Genomic DNA, 17,922 nt, shown 5'->3' on the forward strand with positions numbered 1-17,922 from the left:
AAAAAGAAAGAAAGAAAGGGGTAGAAGAAAATAATCCTAAGCTAAGAAATAAAAGGATTTTTTGTTTTTTTTAAAAAAAGTAAACAAAAAAAAAGAGAGAGAAGAAAGAAGAAGAGATCAGGTTGAGAGGATTAACCCTAGCTGGATAGCTAGCTAGCTAGCTAAGTTAATTAGGTCATCTTTTAATAACTGCTTAATCAGTACAACTAAGAAGCTATATAAGCATATGATGAATTAGGAGGAAGAGAAAGAAGAAGAAGAAGAAGAAGACAAGGAAAACTCTAAATAAGTACTGTTGTGACTTGTGGGGTAAGCTTGTTTTTGTGGTTTTTTGTTTTCTAGTGTTTAATGGGGATGTACTAGCGATAACTTGAGCTATGGCCTAGTATTTTTTTTTGGTAAATTTGTGGAACAATCTCTCTCTTTCTTTCTTTTTCTTTTTTGGCGGAAATTTTTGAGGAAGATTAAACTTAAGGCCGAAGGGGTCGAATTGTGCCTATATGCGGGGAAAAGGGCAAATAGTAGTGAGCAGAAAAGTCAGAGAGAGAGAGAGAGAGGAGAGAGAGAGAGAAGTGATAATCTAGTGGTCAAGGGTGTGATGAGAGCATTAATGTGAGCCACAGATATTAAAGATAGGGGTCCGTACAAGAGATCTTGTCAGCTGAGTCTTCCCCATATATACCAAGACGGCGTTTACCCTCTCTTTTGGTCTTCGCTTTTTTTTTAATTAACTGTTTATTTTCATAAATTTAAAATTATAATTCATAATTATTCTTAATTTATATATATTTTTTATAAAATAAAATATTATAATGAGTCATAAATTATAACTAAACTAAAATTATAATACGAATCTATTAATTAAACGCAGTCTTTTACCTTCATAATTATTCTTTATTTGAAAACAAATTTCTTCCTTCATTTTTTGTTCAAACTCTTTTTAAATTTTGTGTACCGCTCAATTTTAAGAGATTAGGACGCAATTTATAACTGTTAGATAAAAAATTCAATTACAATTTTAATTGTTTAGATTAAATTTAAAATTATATCAGAATAAAAAATATGATACTTTAACAAAATACCTCTCAATTTTTTTCTTCATACGCTACAAATAAAATCTCCTTGATTTTGATGTCATTCTTATGGGATTAATCTCACGCATTATAGGTATATGCTTTGCTATGATAAAAATAGTATAGTTGATTGATTGTAGACTACTTAGTAATCCTGTTTAAGTTGTTATAAGGACTTTAATTCATCTCCAACGAAAATAACAATGCATACCTCTTTTTTCTTAGCCACTCTCCCTCCCTCTCCTCTCCCTTTCTTTAAGAGCCCGTTTGGTTGGAGGATTTGTTATATAATTCGAATCATGGTTCATGATTCGCTACAATATTTTTCTCTCACAAAAAACACACGTAAATCGAAAATGATTTTAATTTATGAACCAAACGGGCTTTAAGTGTTTTGTGTGTGTATTTTTGAGGGTGTTGGTAGGGCGAAGTTGAGGGGAGGGAGAGGGGTTGCTACTGGCGGGTTTTCGACCGTTTTTTTTGGGCTAACCTTTCTTTTAATCGTGACGTGATATAAGGGTTTTCATTCCCTTGGTGTTGCATTGTCTCTGTTATGGGGTGGATCTTGGTGGGTGCTCGTGCTAGCGCACGCATCTTTTGTTCTAGAGCTTTAGGGTCTATCAGTAGCTTCTTTCCTTCATCGGCGTGCTACTCTTTGATATTCTCTTATATGAAAGCAATTTTGATATCAATAGTTCGTGTGGTTCGAGACTTTTGTTTTGATTTTATTTTTATTTTAACGGTAGGTCTAGTCTGTTAGGTTTAATCCTATGCAGCGTAGAGGGTGACCCTAGAGTTTTGTGTTTTTTGGTCTTAGTCAACTGTTTTTATCCATCAACTTTAGTCGTTTTGTCGAAAGAGCTTTTGCTGCACTCAATTATTAAATGGGTAATTTTTTATGTTGGGTCTCGGTACTAGTGTTCACCTCTATGCATGTTTGTCTTTACGAGTTGATTCAATCTTTATTTATGATTAAATACCCTTATATTTGGTAGTCATTTGCGTCTATATGAGAGTTTGTATTGATCAACTTAATTATTGAATAAAATTTTTCCCATTCAAAAAATTAAAAATAACAATTTGCTACCATTGATCTTGTTCAATCATTCCATTAAGGTTTTTGACATAGTAAAGCTGAAGCGAAGTTGACAACTATTTTCAAATAAAATGCACTTGTGTTGAGCAAAAAATAAAATAGAATGACATCCTGCCTGATGCTCATATTTTAACTTTAAAATTTTATGATTAAAGTTTAATGTTCTTAGAACCCGCAGATCCACATTAAATATAAGAATACTTTTATGTGATTTCTGAGACATATCTAAGAGATATTCTTATCATTACGAAAATACAAGATAAACTTGCGCATGGGATATTTTTGTAATTATCCAGTGGACCGGTTCGATTTTATTATCTGCTTATCTCATTCTTGCAATCTCCATAAGCTACTTCCCTAAAGAAAACTATTGAAATTGCTTAAAAGTCATCATAAATGATACAAGCAAGCATTTTTTAGTTAAGCTAACTTCCGCGCCAAGTCCTGACCTTAACCATCCGAGTATTTTATACTAATCAAAGACTCATTTAAAACAACTGATATACAAATTATTATACACAAAAAAAAAAAGATAGAAAGAAGAGAAAGAAAAAAAGGATAAAAGGGAAAAAGATCTAAAATAAAAGATAGAAAAAAAAGTCCCAAAAAGTATTTAAAAAAAGAGCCCAAATTTTTTTTTTTTTTTTTAAAAAGTTTCACTTGATGAAGAGGGAAAAAATCCCTTGCGAAACTTTTTGTGAAACGTTTCGCAAATACCATGGGAGAAACTTATTCTCTCTTAATAATATAGTAAAGATATGACTCGTGTGTGTATATGTGTGTGTATATGTATATGCGTGTATGTATGTGTATTTACTTTTGGTTCGTTGTAATATTCGCAGCATGATTGTTTGAAGAATCAAGAATATTGGATCTTCGGAAAAGCTTTAAATTCTCTTTTCACTTATTGCCTTTTTCTTTTTTTTTAATCAAAATCCAGTGATTCTCGACCTTGATAATTGCCTACTCAAATAAACTAATAATATATGGAAAATTCTCATTCAACATTCTTTAACATTTTTCATTGTACTATTGTTCGAAGTTTTACCCGGAAAAGCCTGACACATATCTCAATTTAGTTCTGATAAGATCAGTGCTTGGTGATGAAGAAATCACTTGCATCAATACTATACTTTGGCTGTTTTTTAATTAATGGAAATTGACATAATTGTTAATTTATAGACAAATTGAGCAAACAGAGAATCCCAAGTAAGGCATAAAGAAAACCCAAAGAATCAAAGCCAATATTGCTATTCCTATTTTCAGCTAGGGCAACATATATAGGGGAATCAATCTATTTATAGATAGATAGAGAGGTCCAAATGCTATATCAATTAATTACTAATTACCAACAAATTAACTCATGTTTTAGTGATATTAATTAGGAAAGAAAAGGAACCAAAAAAAAAAAAAAAGCTTGTAGGGTCTGAAAAAGGGTTTCTGGTTCCTATCTGTATAAAAAGAAAAGGTACCATACACATTTGGAATTGCTCATGAAAACATGATATATAAAGTGGTCCATATGTATCCTTTTGAACGTTGGTCTGAAATATTATTATTTTAAAATCATGATTTCTTGGCAAGTGGGATTATAATTAGTATACTAATATTTCAAGTACGGAACATAGAAATTCTGATTAAAAAGTGATCCAAATCAAAACTTGGCTATTAGTGTTTACACATTTCCCTTTATGTGCGGAAGTCTTTCATCATTTAATCCTCAAACCTTAGATGCTGGGGACCATAATATGAAACGAGCCCCAAAGGAGCTCATACTTAAATATCTTTTCAAAACTGCATCAATTTATCTTTTCTTGTATTAAACTTATCTGCACATGAAGACCATGGGGACCATGTAAACACAAACGCCAATCTTAAAAAAAACAAACCTAAAAGAAAGAAAAAGAAAAAAAAAAGAAAAAAGAAAGAAAGAAAGAAAGAAAATTAATTCGTGTCAGATTAGAACGATAAACGAGAATTTAAAGTCCCTAATCTTTTTTTTTCTCGGTGGCTGTGCATGCATAGGGCAGTACCATTTTCTCCACAAATGCGGACATGCTTCTTGAATCACAATGGCTTTGCCGCTGAATTTGGGGGATTTTTTTTCACCATTGTTATACATAAGATCAAGCAAGAGGCAATAAGTTAAAACCTTTATTTCATAGCGCAAGAAAGAGAGAAAAAAAAAGGATAAATCCTCATTTCATACGGGAAAAAAAAAAGTTAAGAGTTCATAGCAAAAAAAAAAAAGAGTTAATTTGCAGGTGGCAAGAGGTACAGAATTAATTGCGATTGGTTGGTGATTTAATTTAAGTGTGATGTTGATAACAAACAAAAGGGCCATATTAAACTCTTTCACTCTGTATATTAGCATATGCATATATATATATATATATATATTATGTAGTGTATATATAAATGCAAACTACTGTTAATTATGATTCCTAAAGGGATGTCTAAAGAAATTAATGGTCAGATATGTCTCTCTCATTCATGAAGGGCGTCCTCAAAAAGATAAAGAACTTGTCCTTGCACAAGATGTCATATATATGTCACTCCGCTGTAAAGAATCCAAGGCAGCGAGTGTCTCTATAAGAAATTAGAAAAAAGAAGGGCTAAAAAGAATATATATATATATATATATATATGTATATATATATATAGACACACACGTAATATTGGTGACGTATGCATGTACGCTAAATGGAACAAAGATTGCTAACGTATGCGTCTGTATACAACCGTACATGGCAGTGAAACTTGATTTCATGGAACATTGTCGTTTTCTTTGTTAGTTTATAATCAGAAGAGCGCAATATAAGCACTCAAAACGTTAATCAATATCATTAAAACGTACAGGTATTAGTTGAATGCTTTATTTTGTAACAAACTTCTCATTTATATAGATGATTAAGACGTGACAATCCTGTCACTAGCAAAAGCCATTTATTACTAATGGAAATCAAATCAACCTTCAGCATAATTAAAAGTGTGGTGTATAATTAGTTAATGGGACCCAGTAGTCTTGCTTATGTTTTGTAACGTACAAGCAAAAGAATTAAAAAATCATTATATAATGTAATGGAAAAAGTGTATATATATATATATATCTTGTTCCTCCATTTGTCAAAGTGACGCACCAAATCAGGCATGAAATGAAGATTAGGAGAAGTGTCTAATTGTGGTAGCTAGTCTTAGAAAACATATATTGTTTTGCCCACCGGAATTTGGGCTGACCCTTTTAACGAAATAAGTAAGAACGTATATACAATTTGACACTATTATAAATATACATAATGGCTACTCTAGTATTTAGTCCTCAATAAATATTATTATTTTAACTGTAAAATATTCATTTTATAATTGTAATAAATTGAGTAATTAACAAAAAATTAATAATAATTAATGGGATTAAATTCTTATCAACCACATCATCAAACACGATAGAAAACAACAGTTAAAAACTTGGTCCATATACGATATGTGTGTTACCCGTCATTTTATTGAATGAACCAAAATGGTAATGGTTTTTCATACCAATTTTAGTCAAAGAAAGGTGACTATATTTATAGTACCTCTGACGTTATTTGAGGAAAACACGTATAAATTTTTCTGACCTTTGATAATTTTGTGGGTGTCGTTTCTTTCTGGCAAATAGTTCTCTTACCATTTTCAACCTTCATCACATAAAAAAATTGAAGAGTCGTGATGAAGTCTGCTGCCCCAAGAGCTAGCCTGTTTTAATCGCCTAAACTGTGAAGTACAAGAAAAACGCTCCAATCCTCATGTCAGTAATAGGAAAATATATAAAACAAATAGAAATCAAGCTCTCAAATGTTATATATATATATATGTAAATACACACACACACAGAGGTTGAAAGCATTTTTGTATTTGAACTTCACATTTTTGTTCATTTGCATGCGGACATATGCAAATATAACACAGGAAAAGCTTGTCCAAAAGAAAAAAGAAAAAAGGGGGAAAGTGGTTTAAGCGAATCCGCAAGGATTCTACTCTTGGTATGCTAAACTAGGCACATAATAAGGCATTCTTTGGTGCATATTTATGGTTTCACTTCAACCACTGCCATTTTTTTTCTTCTTCTGCTAGTTTGTGGACTCCAATTACTAGCTATTTTGCTTTTCGTTCTCAACATATATATCACGCCTCCTTTTCCAGCCATAGACACATCCTATCCAAAATTAGTTCAAACACGTAATAATACCTTAACCATATATAATTGTGTACATATATATGTATGTATATATATAGTATCTTGAAAGTTCCACTTCATCATGAATACAGCAAGATCACCAGATAATCACTGGCTTCTGCTCAAGCCAAATTAGCCAATGAAAAAGGTATTTTGTTTCAGCTTTCACGTGTGCGTGCAAAACAGTAGTGTGAACATGCATGCGGCTAATTGCCCCACAGCTTTAGTTAGGTGAGGTCAGTTTGAGCCTGACATTTGTAGGGACGCACTTTCAAGACAAGTTTAATCATGCAAAGAGTTGATAACAATACTAGCAACTCTGGCACTTTTGCTAACATGTTAAATTGCCATCCATTACTATACAAGACATTCTATAGACAAGGTACAAAGACAAACAGATATCCGATCTTTTACATGAGCGCATTGGCATTAGAGCTGAACCTTAGGAAGTGATATATATGAGCTGAGGATTTCAAGTGCATCACACCTTTGTTTATGGAACTTGTTCTCTTGAGAAAGTAACTCTACCAGTAGTGTATTGTTTTTTAATATCATATCTGATCAAAATCACATTAAACCGAAAAGTAAATTCAATGAGCATGGAGACGGATATGGGAACAAAATAGAAGTAGGGTCTAAGAGTGAAGGAAGCATACCAGTCTCAATCCCACCCCGTTGCCATCCCCAGTGATTACTTGTTCCAGCTACGTTTGAAAAAGAGTCAGAAGAAATGGTTCGATCCTCTTATTTTTATTTCTCGAACCGAGAGATCCATGAATCGGGATCCTAATGCATATAGATACAAATGGTCCAATGGGAGCAAGATTTCTCTCAGTTTTCTCTGAACAAAGAGGACTCAAATCAAATATACTAGTGGCTGCTCTACAAACAGCATCATTAGTATTGATAGTATATAATAACTTATAAATATATCAAAGTTGGTATTTAGGTGACCAAGCCTAATTTGAAGGGATGTCTATGTACTCTCCACGGTGTATCTTGGTGAAAATCGATGGCTGCAGTTATGGTTTTTGTTGAACTTTTGCTGTGATAATACATGCTAACCTATACGATATATGTGCCATATAAGAGAAAAGATGCTATACAAGAATAAACTTCTAGCATTGCGGAGAGAGTATATATATGTGGATTAGATTATAACACGGCAAAACTTGAAGTGCAAGAGTTTATTGTTGGTTAGTTGGCTTTGCTTCACTTACCAGTGCAACAAAATCAGCCAGCTTTCCATCCGCAAATGCTAATCATTCTATTAAAACTTTCCATTGCTGTTCTCAAAATGAAAAATAAAGAACGTAAATCTGAAGAAAAGAGTGTCAGTGCTTCACTAATTACATAGTTAAAATGAAGGATTAAAATCATGAAACATCCAAGAACTTCATTTTAATTTTTCTAGAAATAGATGTTGTACCACACGCATGTAGTTTGTAAACGAAATAAATGTGCCAAAATAAGTCCTGTTAGAGCATGTATCAATGGTAAATTTAATATTTGAGTGTAAAAAGACTTCTCAATGCAATGTAATTTATAGTGTCAAATCTGTCATATGTTATACTTTGTGACAAATTTGTCACCAAGTATAGTATATGACAAAGTTAGCGTTTGATTATTATTAGTTAATCTGTTTAATTTTTCATTTAAACTTGCAACTTTTGCATTGTCAAGGATTTTTTATGGTAGGATCAGAAGAAATAAACTACTGGTAATTTTCTATTTTTAATCGCTAGATCTATGTCAAAAACTGTTTGTTTTGCATACTTTTTTAATCTGATGTGATTTTGATCAGATTCAACAGTGAAAAACTTACCCTACTGGTAAGAAGGTCCAAACAGAGAGTCTCTTATTTTAAACTAAAGTTTACTTTTACAATTTTTATAACTTTCAAAGCTTAATCGTATGGTAACAAGTAGATTTATCTCCTGTTTGTTACACTAGCTTAGTTTAGTTCAACTCAATTTGAACAATGAGCACAGTTAGAACTGACGTTTGGTAAGTATGCAGTTTGAATTATATTTCCCGTTTGAATTGAGTTAAAAGGCCCAACTTAGAGTTTAGTTCCACCCTCAAGTTTAACCATTCAAACCATTTTTAAACGGTAAAAAGTGCCAATTCTCTCTGCTTTTCACACCTACCAAACACAAATTCGAATTTTATTCTCTGTTCAAATTAAAACTTTAACTGCACATTCAAACGCCAATTCAAACTACCATTTAAACCACACAGTTTGAATTATTCTGTTCAAATCAAAAAGTTCAAACCAGCGAACTAAATGGGGGCTTAGTATTTGAAATAATATTATCCATTGGAACACAGATGAAAATATCATATCCTATCACATTTTTTAATGTACAATTAGCATTAGGAATTGCAACAGAGATAGTAAACAAATGAAAACTTTAAATATAGGATATGTACGAGCTAAATGCTGCTTTTAAACATTTCCTATCTAGAAATGGCCCTGTGTTGAATGCTATATCAAATCTAAACACGGTATTTATATTACTACTCGATTAGAAATCTTAGTGAAATTTTGAGCGTATCCTATACGTACAATTTATTATCAACATTACATTGTTGCAACGTAACATGCAACTTCAAAATTAGAGAACTTCTTTTGCCCCATTAAGCAGCAGGAAGAAGCTGCCTACGAGGACCGCATGTACAACAACATAATTATGCCTTTTGATGATATTTTATCTTTTTGGATGGAAAGATGATTGTGAAAAGATTTTGGTATTGCCTTTTGCACATGTTTTATATATCTTAGTACTTTGTAGGCAATATGGACAGGTTGACAACTGTCAGGTAGTATAAACAGAACTGAGGACTTTTATTATGTTAGGTTTTGTGATGATCATGCATTTGTATGATTTTTTTTTTCATCATTCATGAATGCAAATTTGATTATAGTATCCCTTTTTCTGCATTTATTAGAGTAAAACTTTAACTTTTCGCTCAAAAATAGCGCCAATCAGATTGAAAGACAATATTAGCAATTAAAATAATTTAACTACTCTTATGTTTAAGACATTCACTTTTAACAGGAAGAAGCTACTATTCGTAGTTTTGTAAGTAAGCATATAACTAAATGGGAAGGAGAATCATACCTCTCATATTCCTTTTTCCTTTTATGTAAAGTAAAACACCCCTAAAATGATGCAAATTCGGACGCACATTAACATATATACAATATAGCTATATAAGATGCAGTGTATCATGAGATATCAGAGGAAAATAAATGAATAAGAATAAAAATAATTGATTCTATTTTAACGTTTACTTAATTATTAGATGGTATAATGAAAAATAATCCAATTCTCTTTAGTAATAATCTTATTAAAGTAATTACTCAAAACATCCTTTACATAATCAAATAATCATCTCATAACATGAAAACTCATTGAGGGTACACAACGAAATTTGGATTTTGCTCATCAAGAAGGGTGCAAGGATTCACAATCTCTTTTCTCATTCTTGTATTTTGTGAGGCCAACTAACCTCTTAGACTGATTTTGTATTTTTGAGCTTGATCTGCAAATATATGCTCTCTTTGTTTTGTATGTGACTGAAATTTGTCTTATTGACTCAAATCTATTTTATTAGTTTGGTTCAGGGTTGATATTACCCATTTAGAGTATAAATATCCCTTTTGTTTAGGGTTTTAAGTGGTTAAAGAAGTGGGGAGGAAAAGATCTCCATTTAGAAAAAGAGAGAGAAGTGAGAAAGAGAGAGATAAAGAAGGGGTGTAAAGGATTTAGGATTTTGTATCAGTCGAAGATGGATGAGTAAGTTAATGTTATGGATGATATAAATAATTCTACAGCCTGTTTGGTTCATAGGATCAAATAGAAAGTTTGATTAAATTTTTGTGTAAGAAAACAATATGGCAAAAAAATGTTTGAACAAAACTTTTTGGTTCAAACTTGTGCATAACTCAATTGTTAAGTGTAGAGGTCAAGATGGATGAGAGGGATAAAGTTATAATTTTGTTGGCCTTCCTACCTAAATTGTATTAGACATTTGTAACTGATAAAGCAACTTGGCGAAACTAGAAAGTAAGAAACCTCCACTTGGTATGATATAGTCTGCTTTGGGCTTAAAGCCATGCAATTTCATTTTTGGGTTCTACACCAAAAGGCCTTACAATATTAGGATATAGAGTTTTTATTTATAAATCATCACTTATAATCTTTCCTAACCATTACATGACCACATAACTCACCCTATCCTGGGTAAGTTGGGCCATAACTTACCCTATCCTGGCCACCGATTGTGGTGGCCTAGTGATAATAGAGTACTGTGGTGGCCTAGTGGTAATACAGTATTGTGGTGGGCTTGTGGTTACGAGTTCGAGTATTGAATTACTCCCTCATAAGTATTAAATGCGAAGACTTGTTTCTTGCCAGTCTAGTACTTGATTTAGAGTGCATGGCATCACACTCCACGTATTCTTACCATTGGCACATTAAGTAGGGTTGGAGTGACGCGCTCCTCATTCAAGGGATAGGGCCACTTTAGTAGGGTCTCTAACAACATTCCTATCAGCAATTAGGGGCCACTTTAATAACACCTAAGGTATACTAACACTGGTCATCCCCTCCTCGGATTTTTTGTTAAAAACAAAAATCTCTTACCCTATCTTGCCCTTTTGCCTTGGAATTAATGACTTGAACACTTTTGATTATGCAAATGTCATTGGTGACAAAAATAATGATAAAGCTGATGTTTATTATGTTACTGTCGATGAAAATATTATTAAATCTTTGACTTTAGATTCTTAATGTTTGTATCATATGCGTCCATATAAGGAGTAGTTTTATGCTTATAAGCCATGTGATCATGATACTTCTCTAATGGTCAATGCTTCTAGTATTAAAGTAATTTGAATGAGTAATGTGAAGGTGAAATATTTGATGGTTTTGCGAGGACATTGATAAAATTATGTATGTTTCTTAGCTTATAAAGAGAAGTTTCTTTAGGGGTTTTAGACATTTTGGGTTGAGATTATTCTACAAATAGAGGTTTTTTGGAGGTCCAGAAAGATACTTTGGTTGCCATGAAGGGCATCAAGGTGAAAATTTTGTACAAGTTGATTGGGAATATAGTTTTGGTTGTGCTATGGAGGTGGAGCTATGTTAGAAAGAGTGTTCCTCCATTGTGAAAGAAATTGCAAAAGTGAAAGAGTACAAGAAGATATTGAGTGACAAACGAAAATGATGAAGTAAGATGACGAAGACTTATGATTGTGATGACAAAGCATAGATACTAAGAAATCAATTTCCCAATGTCCAGTTTAATGAAAGTTTGAACTTGGCACAATTTATTTTTGTTGAACATGTACTATTAACACCCCAACATTTAGGTGTGTGATGGTGAATATGAAAATTGGATACCTAAATGAGTAAGTTGAGAATTTGAGTCGAGTTGGAGATTATTTGAGTATGTTACTCAAACTTGTTTTATTGGTTTCAAGTAATTATTTTCTGAGTTTGGGTTATGATAAATGTTGAGGCTCGTTGAGAGTTTATATAGATGTCGCTTATGTCTATGGTTTTATGCATTTAGAGAAGTGAGGAGAAAGAGTATTTTAATTGCGAAAAGAGAGAGATATGCAATGAGTGTAAGGAATTTTGAGCATATATCAAGTTGAGAGAATTCATTAAGTGTTTAATTTTAAATCTATTAGTGAATGTGTCAAACCTTCTTTATGGGCATAGGTAATTTTACCAAACCATATGTTAGCATTTATGTCCTTAAAAATAAATGTAACGTTGAGACATTTTGACTATTAATAAAGATTTATTTATTTCATATATCTATGTATTGTCCTCGTTATGTTCATATTAATTGAATGTATGATAAGCAAACTGAAAGTCTGAAACTGTCATTCTAAATCTTTAGGCCATACATGTAATGAGAAGAACATGTGGAAGACAGGAATCTAAAGATGATAGTCTAAAACTTATGATCCACAATCGAAGGAATAAATTTGGGCGCTTTATTCATGATAAGATTTTTATGTTGTCTACTTCCTAACAGAGACAGCCTGTCTTGGTTGTCGAAAGTGGGACTCTATGGGTAGAGACATTGATATAGTTTCTAGTAGTGAAATCTATATTGGGTTGTTTTAATTAATAATTCTGTTTGAATAAAACAATTCACTTTTAACAAATTATATGTTGTCATCTTAATCATAAGATGGATAGTGAACCCGTATGCTTGACTTGTATCTTTTAATGTACCAAAGGGAGACATCTTGGCATTATATAAAGATATGTTTGCCAGTACATTGGGAGTATGACTCGTGTATGCGTAGATTCGTTATTCATAGATAGTGAAATCCATAGTTCCTATAAAGAGTCAGTGATATCCTCGTATGCATTATCTGTGGATTGAAAAATACGAGCGCTCGGCCATTAGACTACTCTGTGTTATCTAATGGTTTACTATTTGTAATGGTACGAATAATGGTTTTCAGATGGAGCAGTAATGGAACATAAGATAAATTTAATCAGGAAGGTAAAACGGAACTTGACCTCAAGTCGATTATGGATATCCTATGGGGATGATACATTAATATATTGAGTCATGGACGAGAGCTATTCAGAGTTTTGTAAATACGCTATACAAATCGAGAGTGCCTCCAGGCTTTTAATGAAGTAGCGCTAGAGTTTTATAATTATGAGACGTACTTGTTGGTTTACAAGTAGAGTTGTGATTATAGGAACTTGATTTATAAATGTCTATCGGGTCCCTTTACTAGCTCACATAATTTTCTGTCACGATACGGTGTATTTCCTACATATTGACAACTTGTGTTATTTTCGTAAAAGATGTTCAAAGTTAATATAAGATTGGTTAATTTATGAGTTATTTATCAGGTGAATTAATTGATAAATTAATTCTAGATAAATTAGTTAAATTATTATTTTAAGAGTTAGTTAATATAGGAAGACTATTATATGACTGTTTTGATCAGGTAATTTCTCTATTAGGTTGCTTGAATCAAAATTGAGACTCTGTGCAAGTTTCTCATGTTGGAAAACTAGGAAAACAAGTTTCGCTAGTTCACACAGGTCAACCGGTGAGTTAAAACGTCTCTGTCACCGGTCGACCGATTGTAACGTGTAGAATATACTGACGTGGGGAAACCGACTCTGTAAGCGAGATAAACTTTGAGAAACCTAATTGTTACAAAAATATGACTTCCTAAATACTATAAATAGTCCATTAAGTCACATTATTCATTAGATCACTTGAGAGACTTTTTAGGGGCTATTGGCAAAAGATTCCTGAGAGAAAAAATTATTTAATTCTCAAGAACGATTTTTTCTTTGGCTCTCTTGTGGTTGGAAGGAGTTCAAGAATACCAAGAGGAGATTGAACGACGTGTGCCCACCTGCACTTCGATCGTGGAAACGAGAATAGTAAAGAAGGCGAGTTAGTTGAGGCTCTTCCGGTTGCTGTTTGGAACGCTTTGATCTGTCAGACGTGTTGTTTCCTAAATCTCAAAAGGCATGATTTAAATCTTTAGTATTTATGTTATATAGCATCATGAATATGTTCTTAATTGGCTTTAGTATTGATTTAAATTTTTAAAATTTTACTGCGCATTCGATACCGTATTTTCCAACACCATATAAATTTTTTTTTAAATATTTATATCGTTTTCTGTTTGAGAATCTGTAGAAATATTCTCACAAGAGACATAAAGGGCAATTGTTAGATGTTAGAGAACCTATAGAAAGCCAAACCGGTTCGACTTATATATTCACATTTTGCAATAAGGACAAAATGTTGATTAATTGGCAAAATCTCCTAGTTAGGATCAGTGTGGTGTTGTTGGGATATGCCAAAAGAGATCAACAAACAAACAATATTCAACTGCGTATGAGAAGGTGCGAATATTGGGTTATTCCATTGGGATTTACTCAATTTCACAAACAAACAATAATTGTTTGTCGTACAAGAAAAATGCATTCCTAATGTGAAACGCACAGATTTCTTGATGGGAAGTCTATCGTAAGATATAAAGGGCTTGTTCTTTTGATGTTTTTGAGTTAGGTAATTTGAGTGTAGATTTTGAGTTGAGTTTGAGTTATAATTTGAGTTGAAATTGTAATTTGAGTTTGTGTTTGGTTGTGTACATTTGAGTTATGGTTTGAGATAACAATCTTTTTGAGTTTGTGTTTGAATGAGTCAAAACTTGAATTTGTATTTAGATAGTATTTTAATAAAAACTCAATGTTGATGAAAAATTTTAATAGGGTATATGGGTCGGGTTTTATTCGTCTTTTCGTTGTCAACGCATAGAAAAAAAATCATCTCAATCAGAATTAAAACGAAAAAGTTATAGCATTTTTAAGAATAGAAAAAATATTGTTTATTAATTTGAGTTCGAGTTTCTGAACTCGAGTTGAAGGGGAAACTTGACCTCGTTTACTTCGCGGATTCGATTTTTCAATTCGAGCTGAGATGTGACATTTTCTGAGAGCTTTTCACTGTAGCAGAAAAAGTTAGATGTGACATTTTCTGAGAGCTTTTTACTGTAAAAACTTAAAACTGAAAACTCGAATCGGTGAAATGAACGAGGCCTTAAACTTGAGTTTTAATCCCAAACTCGAGTTCTAGTCCCAAACTCGAGTTCAAACTCGAATTTAAACTCGAGTTCAAACTTAAAAGAACATAAACTCGAATAAAGTTGCAATTCGAGTTGCTTTTTTTGAGTTTTTCACTCAAAAACACCCCAGCCGAACAGCCTCAAAACATTGCCGGCAAGTTTTAACTTGCCTGTTAGTTTTGTTGGTTTTTGTGAGGACATAATTGCTCTAAATTGAGGATAGAGATATTTGTTTATTGAGCTGTTTCCTCAACTGAAATCATCAAGGAGGGATTTCTCCTTGGTCATCAACGACATTGGATTAGGCAAAAATACTAGGTTACAATATCAAGTAGAAGACTATGCACGCCAACTGACACGTAGTTCTAGTGCATTAAAAGAATACCCACTACACATGTTTAATATGTTTTCCTCTTTCCCCTTAAAAAACAAAAAAAAAAACACTATGTTTTTGTGCTAGTTGACTGTAAAATAATAATTATAATAAAAACCTTATGTTGAGTTGGAAATTATAATATTATTACCCGCATTGAAATACTCTAACAAATATATCCCTCATCAGCCAATCAAATATAACTTGAGCGGAGGTGATTTGCATTCTCTAAAATAAAGCATGAACAAAATCTCTTTTGTTTCGGATATAATTAAGTAAATTGTCAAGTGGTCGCTCTGGATGAAAAATAAGATTTAAATAATAATAATAATAATAATAATACTATAAAAAATATTTATAAGCTCCATGCTACTTAATTTTTTGTTTTAATGTCTGTGTAGATGCCAAAGTAGGATTATAAATATGTAAAAATAAACTAGTACTTTTGAGTGACACTCATGAAATTTTACAAAGAAGGAAATATAAAGTTAGTTTTTCCAACAATGTTAGCACCGACGTAAAAAAGGCTCCAAAAATGTGTGTGTACTGTGTATGTATTTGCCGGAAACACAAAAATGTACTGTTTCTGTACTATTTATATTACTCTCTTTAGAAATAAGGAGTTCACATCATCCCAAAAAGTTATGTTCTAATTTCCTAAAAAAAAAAGTTATGTTCTAATAATCATTGAATTCTTGGACTAATTTATAACTATGATTGCTTTTCAACACCAATGCTAAACAATTTTCAAATATCCAATCAACAAAAAGAAATTAATTAAGCAAGTAAATACTAGCTAGGGATCTTGCTTATACACCAAAGAGAGAAAAGGAAAAAATAAATAAATTAAATAAAGCAAATGAAAGAGAAATAGACAATAACAGGAGAGTTGTAAAGGTATACACAGGACCAGACATAATCAGATAAAGAAGTGCAGTTAATTAATATCATCTAAAATTGCATAATAAAAGAAAAGAAAATAAGAAGGAATATACATACGTACTCATACATTGAGCTTTCTCTAAGACAAATCCATCGTAAGCAAATATTCTCCTATCCCCGACGTCGAGTAAATCTGAGAGATCTCTTGAGAAGAAACAGCCACCCACTAATCTTGTTCTCCGCCATGATCTCGTCGTTTTCTTTTTTCAGTACCACCATATTGTGAATACTAAAAAAGAAAAACCCATTTTTATGGGAAACTAAATCCATTTTCACACGCACATAAGTGATTATTGAATAGCAGGAATTGGCTGTGAAAGGTTTTAATTTTTTTTATTCTTTTGGTTTGGATTTTTGGCTCTGGATTTCGTTTAGTTTGGATTTAAAAGGAAAGAGAGGGTCCAGTCCAAAAAAAAAAAAAAACAGAGAGAGACGTTTTATCTAAGTGGAAAAGAAAAAACCAGACAGGTTTTATAGAAAGGGAAACGTTGGCGAGCTCCGATTGGGGGAACAGAGTTGCAGTCGTGACTCATCTTCGTCAAGCTTTGGACTGACACTGACGCAGACGTCCAGTACTAAGAGAGGTAAAGGAATAAGGGTTGCTTCAGTTATATTTTTAAATTATAATAATTTACGTATAAGTTTTGAGTTAAATTTAAATTATAATTTAAATTAAAAATATAATTTATATTTATATTTAAATGTACACATTTAAATTAATTTTTAAATTAAAAATTTAATTTGAATATATATTTAATATATTTAAATTTGAGTTATAAATAGTTAAAAATAAATGAGAGTTAATTATTTTTGTTTAAAATTTATTATTAAAATAAGAAAAAGTAAATTTTGTCAATAATTACGGCTGAACTTGAATTTAAATTAAAGGGATGAGACTCAAGAGTAGTTGTTTTTCTTAAATATAAACTTGAGTATTTACTTGAAGAATCCTTATTAAATAAAGACTTAACCTAAATTTTTTACTCGAACCCTACGTTTAATCGTTTTTTACTTTTTTTTTCTTTTGTCTTTTTTTCCTTTACTTTTTTCTATTTTTTCTTTAAAAAATATCTTTTAACTTTTATTTGATGTTTTTAATGACTCAAATTATATTATTAATATTTTTTAAATTATTTTCATAATTACTCTTAAATTATGAACCTTATTTTAAAATACTCTCAATTTTATAAATAATTTAAAACACCACTTGATATATAAAAAATAAATCAAATCACCCTCCATATTTCTCTTTGTATATTTTTAAGTGAATGGATGACGTGGCACATTATTAATAGTTAGCTAAATATATTAAATTCTAATCAATAATAATCATTAAATATTGAAAAAAAAAAAAACTACTCAGAGAACCAAAACGAAAAAAGAAAAAAAGAAAACATTTCTCATGACTAAGGGCCTGTTCGGCAATGTAGTTTTTGAGTGAAAAACTCAAAAAAAGATAACTCGAATTATAACTTTATTCGAGTTTATGTTCTTTTAAATTTGAACTCGAGTTTGAACTCGAGTTTAAACTTGAGTTTGGAACTAAAACTCGAGTTCAAATTTTTCCTTCAACTCGAGTTCAAA

At 31.7% G+C, this 17,922-nt stretch overlaps 1 long non-coding RNA gene across 1 annotated transcript; it reads right to left on the reverse strand.

Annotated features, from left to right (window-relative positions):
* Positions 1 to 6,664: 6,664 nt before the first annotated feature.
* On the reverse strand, positions 6,665 to 7,700 carry LOC112092162. Its single transcript, XR_002902454.1, has 3 exons — positions 7,606 to 7,700; positions 7,042 to 7,226; positions 6,665 to 6,942 (listed from the first exon to the last, which is right to left on the reverse strand). It is a non-coding gene; the product is annotated as an uncharacterized LOC112092162 (long non-coding RNA).
* Between the last annotated feature and the right edge of the window lie 10,222 nt (positions 7,701 to 17,922).

The sequence above is a fragment of the Morus notabilis genome, unplaced genomic scaffold (assembly GCF_000414095.1).
Source record: "Morus notabilis unplaced genomic scaffold, ASM41409v2 Scaffold948, whole genome shotgun sequence".
NCBI classification, from domain to species: domain Eukaryota; kingdom Viridiplantae; phylum Streptophyta; class Magnoliopsida; order Rosales; family Moraceae; genus Morus; species Morus notabilis.